This window comes from Galeopterus variegatus, unplaced genomic scaffold, assembly GCF_000696425.1.
Source record: "Galeopterus variegatus unplaced genomic scaffold, G_variegatus-3.0.2 Scaffold178, whole genome shotgun sequence".
Classification (NCBI taxonomy): domain Eukaryota; kingdom Metazoa; phylum Chordata; class Mammalia; order Dermoptera; family Cynocephalidae; genus Galeopterus; species Galeopterus variegatus.
This window is the reverse complement of record NW_007726289.1, coordinates 430,621-449,222: the sequence shown is the minus strand read 5'-3', so window position 1 is coordinate 449,222 and position 18,602 is coordinate 430,621. Positions and strand designations below refer to the sequence as shown.

The 18,602-nt window shown below is 37.2% G+C and overlaps 1 protein-coding gene across 3 annotated transcripts in view; it reads left to right on the top strand.

Moving 5' to 3' along the window:
* Positions 1-9,017: 9,017 nt before the first annotated feature.
* Positions 9,018-18,602, top strand: part of MARCH7 (membrane-associated ring finger (C3HC4) 7, E3 ubiquitin protein ligase) — a 45,641-nt gene continuing 36,056 nt past the window's right edge. For all 3 annotated transcript variants that reach the window (XM_008563925.1, XM_008563920.1, XM_008563915.1), the window contains exon 1: positions 9,018-9,161. The gene's annotated coding sequence lies outside the window, so the exon portion shown is untranslated. The remainder of the gene's footprint in view (positions 9,162-18,602) is intronic.

Here is an 18,602-nt window from a genome sequence, read left to right as displayed (position 1 = left end):
AAAAAAAAAAAAAAAAAAAAAAAAAAAAAAAAAAAAAAAAAAGGTTCTTTCAGAATGTATGAAGATAATGATGTGATTTGTCTCCTTATATCTATTAATATGGTATATTATATTTATGGGTTTCCTAATATTAAACCAACCTTGTGTTTGGGAATAAATCCCACATGGTCATAGTGCATTATTTTCTTAATAAGATATTGAAATTTGTTAGCTAATATTTTATTCAGTACTTTGGATTAATATTTATAGTTTATATTGGCCTATATTTTTTTCCTATTTTGTCCTGTCTTCAGGAATTGGTATTATCCACTTTCAATGCTTTGGAACAACGTATGGATCATTGAAACTATTTGGTCTTTCAATGATTTATAGAATTATCCTTGTGGAACCATCTGGGCGTGGTGCTTTTTTATGAGGTAGTCCCTTGATATCCTTTTCTTTTTCTTCTACAGAAATTGTACTATTTCAAATGTGATCAAGTTTGATGAACTACATTTACCCTGGAAATTATATTTTTCATTTAGATTTTCAAATTCATTTGCAAAGAAGTTTGCAAAGTAGGTTCTTATGATATTTTTAAAAAGTGAGATATAATTCACAAACCATAAAATTCACTGTTATAAGGTGTTACGTTCTAAAGTGTTGTGTTCCATTCCCCAGACCCCAAATGCATGTAGTTAAGTCCTAATGTCTAGTACCTCAGAATATGATTGTATTTGGAGACAGGGCCTTCAAAGAAGTAATTACAGTAAAATAATGCCATATTGGTGGGCCCTAATGAAATATGACTGGTGTCCTTGTAAGAGGAGGTTAGGACACAGACCACACACAGACTGAGAGGTGATCATGTAAAGATACAGCAAGAAGATGGCTATCTATAAGCCAAGGAAAAGGCCTCAGAATGAAAGCAACCTTTCTGACACCTCAATCTCAAACTTCTAGCCCCCAGACTCTGAGAAAATAAATTCCTGTCATTCAAGCTATCTGGTCTGTGGTATTTGTTATGGCAGCCCTAGCAAATGAATACATAAAATATACAATTCAGTGGTTTTTAGTATATTCACAAGTACATGAAACCATCAATACTATCTAGTTACAGAACATTTTCATCACCACAAAAAGAAACCCCATACTCATTAGCAGTCACTCCAAATTTCCACTTTTTCTAGTCCTTGGCAATGACTAATTATTTCTCTCTGTATGGATTTGCCTATTCTGGACATTTCATATAAATGTAATCATATAGTATGTCACCTTTGTGTTTAGCCTCCTTCACTTATGATAATGGTTTCAGTGTTCATGATGTAGCATGTATCAGAACTTCATTCCTTTTTACAGCTGAATAATATTCCATTGTATGAATATACCACATTTTGTTTATTCATTCATCTGTTGATGAAGATTTAGGTTGTTTCCACATTTTAGCTATTAGGAATACTATTATGAACATTGTTGTATAGGTTTCTGGGGAAACATGTTTTTAATTCTCTTGGGTATATACCTAGAAATAAAATTGCTGAGTCATATGCTAACTATATTTAACTTTTTGAGAAACTGCCAAACTGTTTTACCAAGCAGCTGCACCATTTTACATTCCCACCAAAAATGTATGAGTGTTCCAATTTTCCACATGCTCATCAACATTTGTTATTATCTTTCTCTTTTATTACAACCATACTAGCGTATATAAATAAATACCTCATTGTAGTTTGATTTGCAATTCCCTAATGACTGATGACATTGAGCATCTTTTCATGCACTTATTGGCTATATTTATATTTTCTTTGGCAAAATGTCTACTTAAATCCTTTGCCTATTTTAAAATTAGGTTGTCTTTTTACTATTGAGTTGTAAGAGCTTCTTTGCATACTCTAGATACAAGACCCTTGTCAGATATAAAATTTACAAAATTTTTCTCACATTCTATGGGTTATCTTTTTTACTTCCTTGATGGTGTCCTTTGAAGCACAAAAGTTTTTGATTTTGATGAGGTCCAATTAACCTAATTCCCCTTGGTTGCCTATGCTTGAAGGAGTCATATCTAAAAATGCTACTGCTGAACCCAAGGTTAAGAAGATTTATAAGTTTTCTTCTTTGACTTTTATAGTTTTAGTACTCATGTTTAATCCACTTTGAGTTAATTTTTGTGGATGGTGTGAGATAGGGGTCTAACTTAATTCTCTGCATGCCAATTTCCACTTGTCCCAGCATCATTTGTTGAAGAGGCTTTCCTTTTCCAATTGAATTGTCCTGGCATTCTTGTTGAAAATCAATTGACCATAAATAGAAGGGTTTATTTCTGGACTCTCAGTTCTATTCCACTAATCTAAATGTCTAACTTCATGCCTGTTTTTGGTGAGGGGGAGTGGGGTTATAGGTATTTCATCAAGTGAACTCTTTTGATCCTCATTTTCTATTTTCTTTTAAAATTTGTTTTATATAGTTGAAGTTGCTGTCACCTCTGCATTTCTGTGAACAGGACTGGCTAAGGCAGTTTACAAGATCCCTACTTCAAGAATGCCCTCTGCTTTTAGTATAGTAAGCATGGTTTCCTGATATACAACTTCACAAAAATAACTATTTTAGAACTACTCTAGGAATTTGTATTATTATCAGTAATAACAAAATTGATGTACCTGGAAAACACTTGGTTATTAATCTGAGAAAGTAAAGCCTAACACAAAATAGTCATATCAGTATATTTATAAAACTGTCAAAAGGCATAAAAGGAAATCAAATATTCATTAAAATTATTTTTCATATTTTCATTCATATCTTAGGCTCCCAAAATGCAAACACACGTTCAAGACTTTCAATTGAAGTCACTATCTGATATAAATAAAACCTTAAAAAATACATCAACAGACAGACTTTAAAACAATGAAATAATCACCTTCCCCCAAAAAGGTTTCCTACAAATTTAGTCAAAATTAAACCTATGCAAACAAACAAAAATAATACTGAGTTGATATCCTCTAAAAACTGAGTTAAAATATAATTTTTTTAAGTACAGAGTTCTCAGCTTTGAAGAGGACAATATTCAAACCACAGCAAGTCAATAATCACTGCCAACATGCTTATGTGCTTTGCTTACAGCTAAGAATGACAAACATTAAATATAAGCTAAATACTTTAAGAATGTCACCATTCCCCTATAACTTTTGTTAATGAAATAGAAAAAAATGCAGGATTTCTTCTATTTGCCCATGGTACAAATGGCAGGCTCGCTGTCAAGAGTGGCTGAAGCTCCATGGTGAGAAACTTAGATTGGACTCTGGGACAGGGAACAGGGTAATTTGAGAAACTAATTAATTAGTATGTATATATGTAAAGTTTTAAAAAATTATTATGATACACAAATGTACTGATAAGGTGTTTTTAAAATAACTGTAGTATATTCAATGCCTTTTTCAAACTGCTGAGAAAGGAAAACAACAAGAGCAGAAAAAATAAATTAAGAGCATTTCCTAGGCAGGTTGGTAGTATAAAGTGAACTGTATAATGTAAAACCAGTTAAGTGTATCGGGTGATTCTGTTGGAAACAGCGTTACCATTCCTCACAATTGAATAGTACGTGACAGAAACGCGGAAAAGTATTTATAAATAAGGGAGGTAAACAATATGCAGTTTTCTGAACAGTTTAACATTTATAGTTCTGAATAGTTTAGTTTCCAGAATAGAAAATCCAGAAATAAATTCAATATATGGCAAAGGATCACAGAAAAAAGAATGGATTATTTAAGAATGATACTGGCATACCTAGGAATCTATTGAGAAGAAAATAGAACTGGATCCTATTATCTGATTTCATATACAAAAATGAGATTTTTTTAAATAGAAGATATTGAGATTAATTAAACATAATCTGGAAAATCTAGGATACTACATGATACAATCCAGGGATAGGTAAAACTTTTTAAGCTAAACTGGGAACCCAGAAATTATAAAAGAAATCACAGACACTCTTTACCAAACTAACCTATCTACAGCGAAAGATAGCAAATGCAAAATCAACAGAGCTGGAAAAAAACTGTTAATGTAGCAGAGTTGTAACATCTACCAGAAATTTAAAAGAAAGGATGAACAACCAATTATAAACAGGGATTCGGAGAAGAGGTACCATTGAGTGAAAAAAGTACATAGATATAGACAAATTTGGTTGCATCTCCCTTTTTTCTTAAATTTTTTTTCATGTCATACATATACATTTTTACAAAAAGGAATGTATGTATTACACAAGGTGTATATGTATTACATATAGTATATGTGTATAGAAATACTTATCAATCAATCTGCATGAGTTCTTCTGTATACATACACACACGCACAAGATTCTTTTATGATGATCATGTGACCATGCAGAAAAAAGGCGGAGGGATACCTAGTAGTTGTCAACATGAGTTGCAAAGGATGTTTGTGGAGTAGTAGATAGAGACAGGAGAGCCAAATTAAAAAGGAAAAGAAAAGGACTACATTAAAATAGCTAGTATGTATGATATAATCATAAACATACCTTTTTATAAAACTGTACACATATGTGGACATTAAAAAAAATCTAAGATAAAAAGGGGGGTGCAACCAAATGTGTCAGAAGGAATACCCAAACAATTATAACAGTATTCTCTTCTGCTTCTAGTCTCAGAACATGAGGTCTGAAGTGGCCATGGAGGCCAAGCACACTGCTTATTATCATTCTGAAGTAAGTTTGTGTGTGAGTGTGCGCGCATGCGTGTGTGTGTATTAGTGTGTGGCTGGATTCAGTTCAATCTGGTTTTATGGTTTATTCTAGAGGTCAGCAAACTTTCTGTAAAGAACTAGATAGTAAATATTTTAGGCTTTCTGGGTTATACTGTCTCTGTCACAACTTCTCAACTCTGCCATCTTAAGGTAGGAGCAGTCATAGACCGTGATGGTTTATTTTATGTGTCAACTTGGCAAGTGTAGAGTACCAAGTTATTTAATCTAAACAAATCTAGGCGTTGCTGTGAAGGTATTTTTTGGACATGGTTAACATCTACAACTGATGACTTTAAGTAAAGGAGATTCCTCTTGATAATGTGGATGGGCCTTAACTCTGATTGGATGAGGCCCATCCACATCAAGAGCAAAAATTGAGGTTTCCTAGAGAAGAAGAAATTCTCCCCAAAGACTGCAGCATCAACTCCTGTTTGTGTTTCCAGCCTGCCCTACAAATTTCAAACTTGCCAGCCCCCACAACTGCATGAGCCAATTCCTTAAAATAAATCTCTTGATAGACACATTGATAGGTAACATATTGTAAACTATTGGTTCTGTTTCTCTGGAGAACCCTGACTAAATATATAGAATATATAAACTAATAGGCATGACTGTGTTCCAACACAAGTGTTTACATTAACAGGTGGTGGGCCAGATATGGCCTTGTACCACAGTTTTCCAACCCCCAGTTTTATCACTAATAGAAGATAGCTCCTTCTACTAGGTACTCTCTATGTTTCAGGCAGTGTAAAAGGTGCTTCACACATGGATTCCAAGTGCCCCATATATTGGGAACTGTTCTTGGCCAGGCCAGATATTCTGGAGCAATTATGAGCAAGAACGATCCTCCTAGACGCAGTGAGATCTAGACTGTAAACTCAAGTTTAAAAGAAGTTCCTCAGAGAGTTTCAAGATGGTATTCCTTCATGTGTTTTTATATCTTTTTAACTATTGACTTTCGGGATTGAAAGGTTTTGCTGCTAATCTAGCAGAAGCCAACCAATATTTTGGATACTCATTTATTAAATGTGGCACCTTTCAAAAAAACTTGATATGAGAACAATGAAAGTTTATAAAGGCACTAACTCGGAGGTTTGTTATTTTTGGCATGAAAGGAATTCCTTACATCAAAGATTTACAGCAAAGGACCTTTAAGTAACGTATTCCTTAGGAGTAGGGGTCCTCAATGTATATACTGAAATCTACCTATAACTTTAAATAGTAGATTGTCAAATTAGTTGATGACACCAGGTTCCCTTCTCTAGGAATTAATAAGATTCTCATTTGAGAAGTTAGCATCCCTTGTCTTCATCTCAAGGATCCCACTATGAGTTCTCCTGTCCTATCCTGGGTTATTACCTCCTGTTTCTCAAAAGTTTAAGAAATAATCTATAATTAAAAATTATATGATTTGCAAAAAGCAAATATAACTACATCCTTTTACTATCACACCATTTACTCAAAGTAAAGAATATATGACTGCCCTTGCCATAGAGAAGCTCCTTAGAAGGTTTGTAAGATAAAAAGAGGGAAAACAGAAACTTCAAGTTCAATATCTGAAAGAGAATTATAAGCTATCAGTGAAGGGCTGTATGACCATGGCTAGTTATGACAGACAAGTTTATAAAGAAGAAAGGGAAAGTTAATAAAATATGACCCTAACTTAGAGAAGAAGCCAAACTCAAAAATGGAAACTAATGTGAGTGGTGTGGGTAAATGATAAACAAAGATATTTAGATACAGAAAGGTATATCAGAGTCAGTCATAAAGGATAAAAAGTTTAGCAAAGGAAGGTCAAGGGGGGGAACTCTGGATGAAAGGCAACCATGGAGTCTGGATTGTTTTGAAAAGTTCGGATTTCAAATAATTGCCTGTCAAGTCATTTTGTCCTGATTTTTAGTTCAGAGAATATGGTCAGTATTGTACCTATCTGCGTCCATAATTCCTAGCAAAATGTCTTTAACACAGCAAAATCTCAATAATTATTTGTTGATAATGATAATTACCTGGAAACTCAAATCAAAGAATACATTATTAAAAAAAACACAACTAACCATTCTTAAAGAATAAAAACATATTTATCAGTGATATTTACCTATTTACTAGTGTCACTTAAAAACTAGAATCTGGAAAATCTGTTTAGAATAGGAAATTGGTGCCACACTCACCTCTGATAATATCATTAGTGCTGGGTGGGGATGAAGCCATAACCCGCCAAAATCTGCACCATCCTTGCCAGGTTTGGGGGTTCTGTAGAGAAGTTACTACTACCAGGTCTGACTGCCATAGCTCAGGAAAATGGTGCAGTCATTCGTCTTAGCGTAGAATAAACTTGTGAAGAAGTTAAGGGACCTATGTAATATTAAGGCCCAAAAAGAGACAATATTAGTGGTGGTTTAGACATGGAATATAATAGCTAATAATTATGGAATGCTTACTGTGTCCCAGCAACTGATGCATTATCTCATGTAATCCTTTCAACAACCCTGTGGGACATAGGTACTGTTATTTGTCCCATCTTATAGGAAACTAAGGCTCAGCTAAATTATGGAATTGCTCAAGATAAAGATAGTAAGAAGTAGGGTTGGGATTTGAACCCATGCTGCCTGGTTCTTCAGGTTATGTGCCCATATATATACATATATATGTATATGTGTGTGTGTGTGTATGTGTGTGTGTGTATGTATGTATGTATGTGTGTGTGTGTATATATATATATATACACACACACACACATACATACACACACACACACACATACTAGTATAACCACAATCCTACAGGGGCACTCAAACTATACATATATATGTATATGTGTGTGTGTGTGTATGTGTGTGTGTGTATGTATGTATGTATGTATGTATGTATGTATGTGTGTGTGTGTATATATATATATATACACACACACACATACATACACACACACACACACATACTAGTATAACCACAATCCTACAGGGGCACTCAAACTGGCAGAAAAAAAATTATTTTTCTCTAGGGGCAAATTAATTTCCTCAAAAGTAATTCTCGTTCACTGATCCCATACCAGACACCTAAACTTTAATTTATACCCTGAAAGTTAGATTGGTATCTATTGGTATCAACTTTAAATAATAATCAAACCTTAAAAGTTACGGTATTTTGCAATTTGTCATAGTGAAGCATGGACAGTCTGTTAGTCTCCAAGACACAGTAAGATGGGGATAGTGATTGCTACTCCACTCCCTTCAGATGAAAGGACAAATACATATAAACACCATGTTTCACTTATTGGACTTATTTGGATCCAATGGATTGCTTTTAATAACTTAACAAAATAGGTCACACACAAAAAAAAGTGCCTTCAGTATGCTTCCAAGTTTCAATAACTTTACCGTTAAAGAACTTTCGATACATTATTCAAAATCCACATATCATCTAAATCCACACAAATTGTTTTTTTCTCTAGTCTATTCTTTGTTTAGTATTTATTTACATCTTAATCAGTTTTCTGAAAGTTTCGTCTGATATTTATCAGACCATTTACCAGACCAATTTTCCATCCTCTTTTTGATAGGTGAATCTTTACTGCAAAATCTGTAGCTACGCTATCAAAGGTTAATATCACGATTTTACAGGATATGACTGTAAAAGTTCCCCAATACCAAGGCTTAATTACAAGGAAATTATCACAAAGTGGGACAAAACGGCTCCAATCTTTAAGGGGGAGGGCTTGCGGTCAGATCAAATAGGGCAGGCAGGGAGACAAGCCGGGAGGAGGGGGGGTTCGAGAAAAATAGTGCTTGATTCAATTCAATAAAAATTCACTGCGCCACTTACCAAGCGCCAAATACAGAAAATAGAATAAAAGAGCTTGGCGGTATTTCGAGCAGGGGCCCCTGCAGGTCTGCAGGGGAGGGCAAGAGTCCGTGTGCGGAGAGCCGGGAGCCAGGTAGTGTCGCGGCTGACTCAGGGATCCTCGCCAGCCAGGCGTGGACGGCCAACCAGGGCCGGGCCTATACAGCTCCTGCTCCCGGAGCCCGCACCCTCGCCGACCCAGCCGCCAGCACGCCGGCCAACCAGCCACAGCCGCTTACCAGTGGCGCCTCGCTGCCTCCCCGGGGGCAGCCCTTCAACGGCTGCCGCAGTCAGAGCACCACCCCGCGGTGGGGTACGTCTAGCCAGCCCACAGCTCACGGATCCCCGCAGCGCCACCACTCTCGCGAGACCCTGAGAAGTCCGCGAAGTGGGGGGAGAAGGGGAAGGGCGGGGCCCTTAACGGTAGCGGCTGGTGCTGTGCCGGATCCCGGAGAGGGGCGGGCGCCATTGTGCTTCTCTGTGAACTGCTCTGCTTCAGTCAGAGGCCTAGAACTCCGAGGAGGAAGGCAGCGGTGTGGTTGCTGCGAGCGGGACGTGCCCTGTTCAGTGCCAGTTCGGGAGCAAGGGTAATGAGCTGCGGAGCTCGGGCTTTTCTCTCCAGGGGAGCCAGTTCGAGGAAGGCCGCGGGTGGGGGAGGGGAGGAAGCGAAGTGCAGGCCTGCGGCGCGGAGGCCACTTCCTGGCAAGATGGGGTGGAGGAGTTTGGTCGGAGACAGTCGACACGAAGGGGGGCCGGTGCAGGCCTCCTCTACCGGTGGATTTTCGTCTGGTGGTGGAATTTGTGAGGGGTGGAAGGGGCACATTGTGCGTGTTCCTTATGGACGTGTGGTGGGCGAGGGGAGGGGGCTTGAGCCTTGCTTTGGCCTGGAGCGGCCTACTCTTTGGCTGGGGTCCGGAGGGTCCTCCGGAACCCTGCGGGCCTGGGGTGTCTACAGTGAAGCATTTACTTCGTGAGCGGGGGGTTGAAGGCGGGGAGGGTTAGGACTCGCCCAGCCCAGCCTCGAATTGAAGCAACTTTGTCAGCCCCTTAGATTCGGTGAAGATTTGCTCATAACTCCAGTTCTTGAATATGGTGACACCTTAGGAGTTCTTTTGGTATTGTGGTAAGTTATGTGTTCACATTTAAATAGGTGATGATATTTATAAAAAAATAGACCTGTTGGCGTAAGGGGTAAAAATATGGAAGTCCCCAGTAGTAGAATACTCCCACATTTTGATTAAGCTGCGTAGTGAAGCTGAATGTGTACACACACACACCAAAAATACTACAGTAAAAAATACTATTTGAAGTACGAAAGCAAATACATATGGGGAAAATCTCTGGGTGATAAATTCGTCACAGCTGGTGTCTTTTGGCATTATTAGTTAAGGGTACATGTACTAACTAAAATTGAATTTAGTAATTTTTTTCCGATTTTGTGGGATTACTTAGGATTTTTTTCTCCTTTTCTTAATCCCAACTGTCCAGAATTAAGAGGTAAGTTTAAGATGAATTTTTGATTTAAAAATCAGTGTACTGTTGTTAAGAAGGCAAACACGTAGTATGAGTAGATTTTTTTCACGAGGTTACAAAAATTTTGTTTCTGAAATGGGGAGTCAGTATTTCATTTAACAGCTCTACAGCATTTTTTGAAACAGCGATGGTGCATGATGCAGTGGCACTAGAGTCAAGATCTGGGTTTGAGTCTTGATTTTTGCTGTAATTATTTCAACTTCTTTAGATTTTTTTCAGGCACATAGCAATTAATTCCTAGAGTTGAGGTGAGGATTAAATTAGATGAATGAGGTACTTTGTGAAGCAGTCAACACACTGGGGGACATAATACTTGCAGTGTGAGTTTTTAATGAATATAAACAATAGGAGTTGATAGCCAAAGTCCAGTTGTTTATATCCAAGCATTCCTGTAAGAAAAAGATTACTCTACCAATGCTATGTCCTCCACTGAGTGCTGGCTGCTTCATACACACAATAGTATGTATTTTTATAAGTTTTATATTACATATGTTTTTCAGATAAGAACTTTTTACAACTCTTCTCTTCTTTTGCCCTAAGTCATACCACAGTTGTTAGCATGGTCAGTATACAGAGTCTTGGGTTTTTGGTGTTTTTTTTTTTTAAGTTTCATACTGGATCAGGTGTCTTGAATAAGAATTTCTACTTTTTTTTTTTTTGTCCTTTTTGAGACAGGCCGCACCGCGCTCAGCCAGTGAGCGCTGTGAGCGCACCGGTCATCCCTATATAGGATCCGAACCCGCCGCGGGAGCGCTCCTGCGCTCCCAGCACCGCACTCTCCCGAGTGCACCACGGGCTCGGCCCAGAATTTATACTTTTTAAGTATAAATGATTTCTTTTTCTGTGTGAAAGTATCAAATAATCAACTTGGACATAAAAGTCATTCGTGATTCTTATGTAGTCAATTTTTAGTCAGCTCCATATTCACTTCATATAACTTCATCTGGTGTATGTTCAAGAATTGCCCACATTTTAAGAAAAATTTTAGTGCAATATCTATCAAATAATGCAAAATATGTTTTGATAATTTGTTGTAGTCTGTCTATTAGACTAGGGCTTCACATTACAAAGATGAGCCTCACGTGGTGACTGTCCTCCACAACTTAGAATTTAGTCATGAGACTAATGTGTAAACAACTGCTGTTACTACCTTAGTGTGACTATATAGTATTACTGCGGAAGCATAGAGGAGGGGTGCTTACTCTTGAGGGAAATTTTTACAATAAGTTTTGCTTGAATTAAGATGTGAAGGGTGAGTAGGACTTTGATAAGCAAACTGTGAAGTCATGATATTATGGCTTAAGAATTGATACTTTGTTCCCCATAGCTGAGACATATATTTATTGGGAGGTTAGAGCCTGGCACCAAAGACCTTCTGTACTGTGTACTGTACTGTGTACTTTAGTGCTCTGTGCTGTGGGATGGAGAGCTATTGTATCCCTAAGCCAAATAAAAAGGATTTTTAGATTATCTTTGGTGATACAGCCTTCTGTTAACACAGATAATTAAGTGCCAGTAATAAAGAACAGTGGGGGCATGCATGAGTGAAATGCACAGGCTTTTATCAAAACTTTTTTTTTTCTTGGCAGCCGGCCTGTACAGGGATCCGAACCCTTGACCTTGGTGTTACCATCACCATGCTGTAACCAAGTGAGCTAACCAGCCAGCCCACAAATCTCATTTTTAACCATCAAATTGAACTTATCTAGTGAACCTTATAACTGTTAAATAACTGATTCAACAGCTGATCGTAGTGGTGTGATTACAATCTAAAATGAGTAAGATTTTTGAGTTCCTTCTAGGATTACTTGAATTCACCAAAATAGAATTCCATTACAGTGAAATAGTTTACTATCTCACAAATCATTATTTTGCAAAAATTCTATCTTTAATGTAGTTGCTAATCATAAGATAAGCCCAGGGCCGGCCGGCCCGGTGGCGCACTGGATAGTGCGCTGCTTGGGAAGCGCGGTGGTGCTCCCGCCCGAGGGTTCGGATCCCACATACACCCCCGTTCCCACTCACTGGCTGAGCGAGGCACGGGAGCAACACCGAGGGTTGCGATCCCGTTGCCGGTCCCCGGTACGGGGGCAACACTGAGGGTTGCGATCCGTTGCCGGACACGGAAAAAGACAAAAAGACAAAAAAAAAAAAAAAAAAAAATAGCCCAAAAAGGCTTGGGGGGGGGGGGATAAAATTACCTCATAGTTTGAGAGTTGGCTGGGGGTAATTTTCATTGACCTTTTAACTTTTCTACTCTGACATGAACTTATGTGGTTAAAGCTGGTTTTTCCTGTTCTCAAATGTATTTCTGTGTGACCCTACCGGTTAGACTAGTTGAATATCTGGTTTTAAAATCACCTACTGCTCTACACCCATTCTTGTCAACAGCTTTAAAAGAGGGAAAATTTTGACTCTTTTAAGCTAATTATCATCTTTCCATTGTGATTGTTGTACTTTAGTGTGATATGTTTCTCACTTTCCAGAACCCTAAAATGGTTTCCACTTACTGAATGAAGATTGAAATTTGACACTTACAAATTAGATTCACTTCAAGGAGAACAGTTAATCTCTTAAAATGCTTTAGTGTAGACTTAAGAACATAGTTACATTTTCTTGTGGAGATGAGCTTTTTTCTGGTTTTTAAGACTTGTAACTGCACCCTCCCTCCCCTTTGATATTTAACACAGATTCCAAGTTAGACCCAATTAGAATCAGGTTTTTCATAGAGACTGGGGGCATAAGATAATGGTCTGATAGTACAAGTTGTGTGTGTCCCTTACCCGAAATGCTTGGGACCAGAAGTGTTTCAGATTTCACATTTTTTGAGATTTTGGAATATTTTCATTATACTTACTGGTTGAGCATCCCTAACCCAAAAATTCGAAATTCACAATGCTCCAATGAAAATTTCCTTTGAGTGTTATGTCAGTGGTCAAAAAGTTTCGGGTTTGGAGCATTTCAGATTATCAGATTTGATGCTCAACCGGTAAATATAATGAAAATATTCCCCAAATCTCCATTTTCTGTAATAATTTTAACCTTATTTTTCAATTAGTCTTTACTAGAACAGTATGTTGTTGCTTAATATTTACTACTTCCTTTGTGGTGTATAGATACTAAGGCTGTAAACCAGCAATTTAGAAACAGGATTGCTCTCCTTAGGAGTTCTTTATAGATTTTATTATAATATGAGTTATAAAAAACAGGTCTTTCTTTTATATATAACTGTTTCCCTTAATTAGCCGAGTAAGACCATGTACATTAAAGAAATTTTGTAAAACTAAATATAAAGAAAAAAAAACAATCACACCAATAATACCATCACCCAGAGATACTGTAAAATGTTAATGGCTGTTTCTTTCCAGTTTTTTAATACAGATAAGCTTAAAAACTGGAAAGAAATAGACATTATTAACTTTTCACTGTATCTCTGGGTGAGCTTATATAAGTTTCTTTACCCTGCAGTGATTATCCTGTACATAAATCTGAATGACTTTAAAAAGTCTTTTCACTATGTGTTAAAGACAGATTTTCAAATAATGAAAAAGCAGAATTTCTATTAAGCTGTTTGTATGAAAATCTTAACCACCACTGGTATTGCTTAGTAATAGCTAGTATTTGCTGAACACGTGCTGTATGCTAGCAAAGCTCACAATATGCCTGTGAAGTTGGTACTGTGATTATCACCGTTTTGTAAGAGGAAATTAAGCATTAGAGAGATTAAGCCTAGAGTCACACCAAGTAAAGGGCAGACTTCAAATCTTGTACTATCATGTTTCTACAAATAGTCAGAAATTGGCTGATGTGCCAAAAATCAGGCAATGCTTAATTTATTTCCTGCCTAGCCTAAGTTGCCTATTTTGGAAAAATGGCAAATGAATTTTATTAATGGATACATTAAAATATAGGAAAAGACTGTTAGGTGTGAGAAGTAGCATTTGTTAATATGGATAGTGTTGAGGCCTTTTAGGCTGGTTATTTGCTTTATGACTACTATGTGACTCTTGATCAATACCTGATGCAGTGATCTGTAGAGTGATGGAAAAGGATACATATTACTTAAGAAAGGCCATCATAAGCAGAATCAAAGAAAAACTTTTGCGTGTTATACTGCCATTTCTCTGCTTTTAGGAATTCACAGCTTTCTAAATTTGGTAAACTAAAAACTCAAGCCCTACATGATAGGCAACTTGTGGTAGTAATCATAGAAAGATTTACCCTTAAGAAGAGTAATGGATAGAACTCCTTTTTTCCAAGTGTTTTCCTACATTGCCTGAAGATTTTCAGTTTTTCATAGTACCTCAAATTCTACTATTTAGAGATAAGTGACTGGAACGGGAGTGCTAAGGCTGACCGTATAGGTGCAGTACAAGGAGAAAGCAAGGAAGTAGAATATATGTCTGGAAAAAAAGTAAATAGGTCAGTGTAAATGATTGAAAATCTATTAGCGCACACTGCTGTCCTGTGTTTGTGACTGATAAACACTATTTAGAGATAAGTGACTGGAACGGGAGTGCTAAGGCTGACCGTATAGGTGCAATACAAGGAGAAAGCAAGGAAGTAGAATATATGTCTGGAAAAAAAGTAAATAGGTCAGTGTAAATGATTGAAAATCTATTAGCGCACACTGCTGTCCTGTGTTTGTGGCTTTCTGGGTACTTCAGACTGCTCATTCTTTAAAACCAACTTATCTTGGTGTGCTTCCTTGTCCTCCATTCCCAAACCCCTGCAATAAAAAGAAAAACATTAAAACATTTGTTCTTCATCAGTATTCTGAATAATCCCCCCTTCCTAATTATTCAGGTAAATTCATTTCTACTTGAGAAGTATGTATTGAATCTGCCTTCTATCCATTTCCACTGTTTTGGGTCCTCACTTAATTTGTCTTGGAGCCAACATGTCTCTTCCTGTAATTTGACCTTGGTAGTGATTAGAGGGTGGGGGGGGTTGTTTGTTTTTAGCTAACCCTGTTTAAAATCTTTAGTATCTCCTAAGCCTGTAGCCCATAGCAGTAGTTTGTTCCCCATGGTTCCTCAAAGGTAGTAAAATTAATTATCAAGTTACTTTCAGTATTGCAAAAAATGAAGCAAGTTATATAGGTTTATTATTAAAGCTAGACAAAACTAGATAAAGTTTTTTTGAAATGCTAATTGTTTCATCTTTGAAAGCTGTTTGTCAGAAATGTAATTTCTTAGGTCCTTAGGGAGAAAAATAATATCTAAATCATTGGTGGTATATAGCTTCACAGTTGTTGTCTTATTCAAATACATACTCCTGAGCAGATGACACAAGCGTCTTTACAATCTGGACGTAATCTACTTTCTGAATTTATTACCTTTGGAGTTCTTTCTGCTCCTCTCTCTCCTTCCATCCTTTAATCGTATCCTCATACTCACATTATTTTCTATTTTTCAGTTCTTAAACATGCTTTAACATCTTTATACCTTCTTCCTTGTTTTCTAGTTTCATTTTTCAAATATCAACTCAAAAATTATCTCTTCTGAAATCTTCCTTATCTTGTTGGAAATTTTGGCTCCCTAAACATTGCCCTCGTAGCATTTTGAGATTTTTTTTTTTTTAAGTATAGTTTCAGCATTCTGGTGTGAGTATTATATGTAAATTGTTAATTATTCTAGTTGGTATTTGTGGGGCTTCTTGACTCTGTGATTTGTTGTTCATCATTTCTGGAAAACATTCAGCCAATATTTCTTCAAATATTTTCTCTGCCCTAGTCTTTCCTTCTGTAACTCCAATTAAGTGTATGTTAGGCCTTCTTACTCTTCTCTCAATATCTGTTAAACTTTCTCTTCTGTATTTGCCATTGTATGTCTTTCTATGCTTCATTATATATAATTTTATTCTAGCCTGTCTTCCTTTTCCCTAGTTTTTCCATTTTCCCTAATCTACTGTTAAACTCATCACTTTCCGCATTTCCTAATATCTTGGGCCATCTCTTGGTCTGGCTCTGTTGACTGTTTTATCTCTTGGCAGTGGGTTGATTTTTTTTTTTCCTAGCATTTTTGTATCTTAAAAGTTTTGATTGAATGCCAAATACTATAAATAAAAGAACAGAGACTGAGATAAATAATATTTATGCCTTCATATAGGCATACTCTATTTTTGTCAGGACATTTAGTGTGATGGCCAAACACTATAAATAAAAGAACAGAGACTGAGATAAATAATGTTTATGCTTTGATATAGGCATACTCTACTTTTGTCAGGACTTTTAGTGTGATGGGACTTGGTTTAGTTTGTGGTTGAGCTGGGTCCGAACTTTATTTACTTTTGAAATAATCTAGTAGTGAACTGCTGCTGCTAATGCTTAGTGTGAGGCATAGAATGCTGGAGGATTTCTTTCAGTATTTTTGTACCACCCTCAACTTTCTGCAAGCCCTGCACCACAGAGAGATCTCTCTCGTGCTGTTGTACCTACCTCAGCAGTAGACTGCTGTTGCTTCTTACGTGGTTAGGGTGGTGTTCTTCATTCTACTAATCCTCCAATTTTAGGCAGACTCTCTGTGCCTTCTTTTTTTTTTTTTTTTTTTTTTGTCTTTTTCGTGACCGGTAACGGGATCGCAACCCTCAGTGTCGCGCCTGCACCGCGCTCAACCAGTGAGCGGACCGGTCTCTATATGGGATCCGAACCCTCAGCAGGAGCGCCGCCGCACTCTACCGAGAGCGCCACCGGGCCAGCCCTCTCTGTGCCTTCTACTTGTTATACTTCTGCTGTGTAACGGAGACGCAAAAAAGGATTACTCAAAGCAACATGAATGCAATGAGAAGCCCGAAGGGACTGCACCTCAGCAACTCCTGGTGGAAGGAGAAAACTGGATACAACCCTGATTCAGAGTTATCTTGTTTTTCTTGTAAAGACAAGTTTCACAAGAGAAATCAGTTGATTCAGTCATTTCAAAAGGACACAAAGACATGGGCAATGTGACCGAAGTTATCTATGGCTAAGTATACCTTAAACAATAGAAACTAGTAACATCATTTAAGTTAACAAGGTGACATTCCAAAGTACAATTTGTGAAAAGCTAAATTGATCAAACTGCAATTGTTATCTAAGCCAAAGTATAACCTCTCCCCAAATGATTTAAGCAAAAATTACATTTTTATGATAATTGTCTCTAAAGTTTCCACCAACAGCTTGCCCTTAGCAGACGTTTTTTCACATTTTTCCCTACAGCAATTCTTTCAACACCTTTTAACAACAATCAGTATGTTAAATAGTCAAAGTACATAATCCCATCCCTAAACTGTGATTAGAATTGATTAGGTGGGCTTTTTCCTTGCTATCTGTGGACTTTTGCCCCTTAATTGAGGGCTTTTGCTCCATACATGCATTTCCTAAAAACCGTATTCTAAAAATCAAATGGAAATCAAGATTCTAACCCTCTACACCTAATCTTCAGAGGTGGGGATTTCCCAGCCTTTCTGCCCTTCTTTTTGACAACTCTTCATTATTCTAGAGTCTAGAGTGCAAGTGATTCTGTGCCTGCTTTTGTCCCTCCCCCAATGGTAGCTCATCTCTGTCTTGTATTGGTGGAGTGTCTAGGGCAGGTGGATTTCATAGCCCTTCCCTAGTGACCACAGACCTCTGCTTTGTATCAGTGCAGTCTTTGCTGAAATTGGGTTTCCTTACCCTCTCCTAGTAACAACTGATCACCATCTTGTATTTATGCAGGGTCTAGGTCTGGAACATGGATGGGCTTCTTCAGGTTCTCTTTTAAACATACATAGGCCCTGCATGGTTATGCTACAAAGAGGGAGGCTCTTTCAGGTCTCTTTCCTGCCCTCAGTTTCTTGTGAGCACTCTGTAGAAGCCTATGGAAAAGACTCCCCTTGTGTGGGATCCCAGAGTTTCTTAACGTCACACTAGCAAATATTTGGCCTTTAGGAATTTAAGAATTCGATAAATTTTGGCTGTTTTTTTCTTAGCAGCTTTTATGGTGGCCACTTTTGTCCCATCTCTTATTGTGGAGGGGCTTGCTCTCCTTTGCAGTTCAGTTCATCTAGTTGCCTTGTAATCTCATCTTTCTGGTAGACTCAAGCAAAGAGATTTTATGGATTATCCAGCTTATTGTGTTTAGGTGGGAGCGATGTTTTCTTGTGAATTACTGTGTACTGTGCAAAGATGAAACACTTCCCAATTTTGTTATGAAAATATTCAAAAAGAGAAAGTTGGGAGAATAGTAAAACTAACACCCATATAATCTTGCTTACCTGAAATAGTTAATAATTTGCCATATTTGCTTTATATCTATCTATATAGGTATATGTTTCTTTCCATATACTAATTTTCTGAATATGCATTCTTATTTCATAACCATTTAAAAGTAAGTTGTAAACATTGTGATACAACAAAAATTCAGTCCATATTCAAACTTTCTGTTGTCTTTTTGAATCAGGATCTAATCAAATTTCATGCATTACAATTGGTTTTTGTCTCTTTCATCTCAGACCAGAACGGTATTTCCATATTTTTT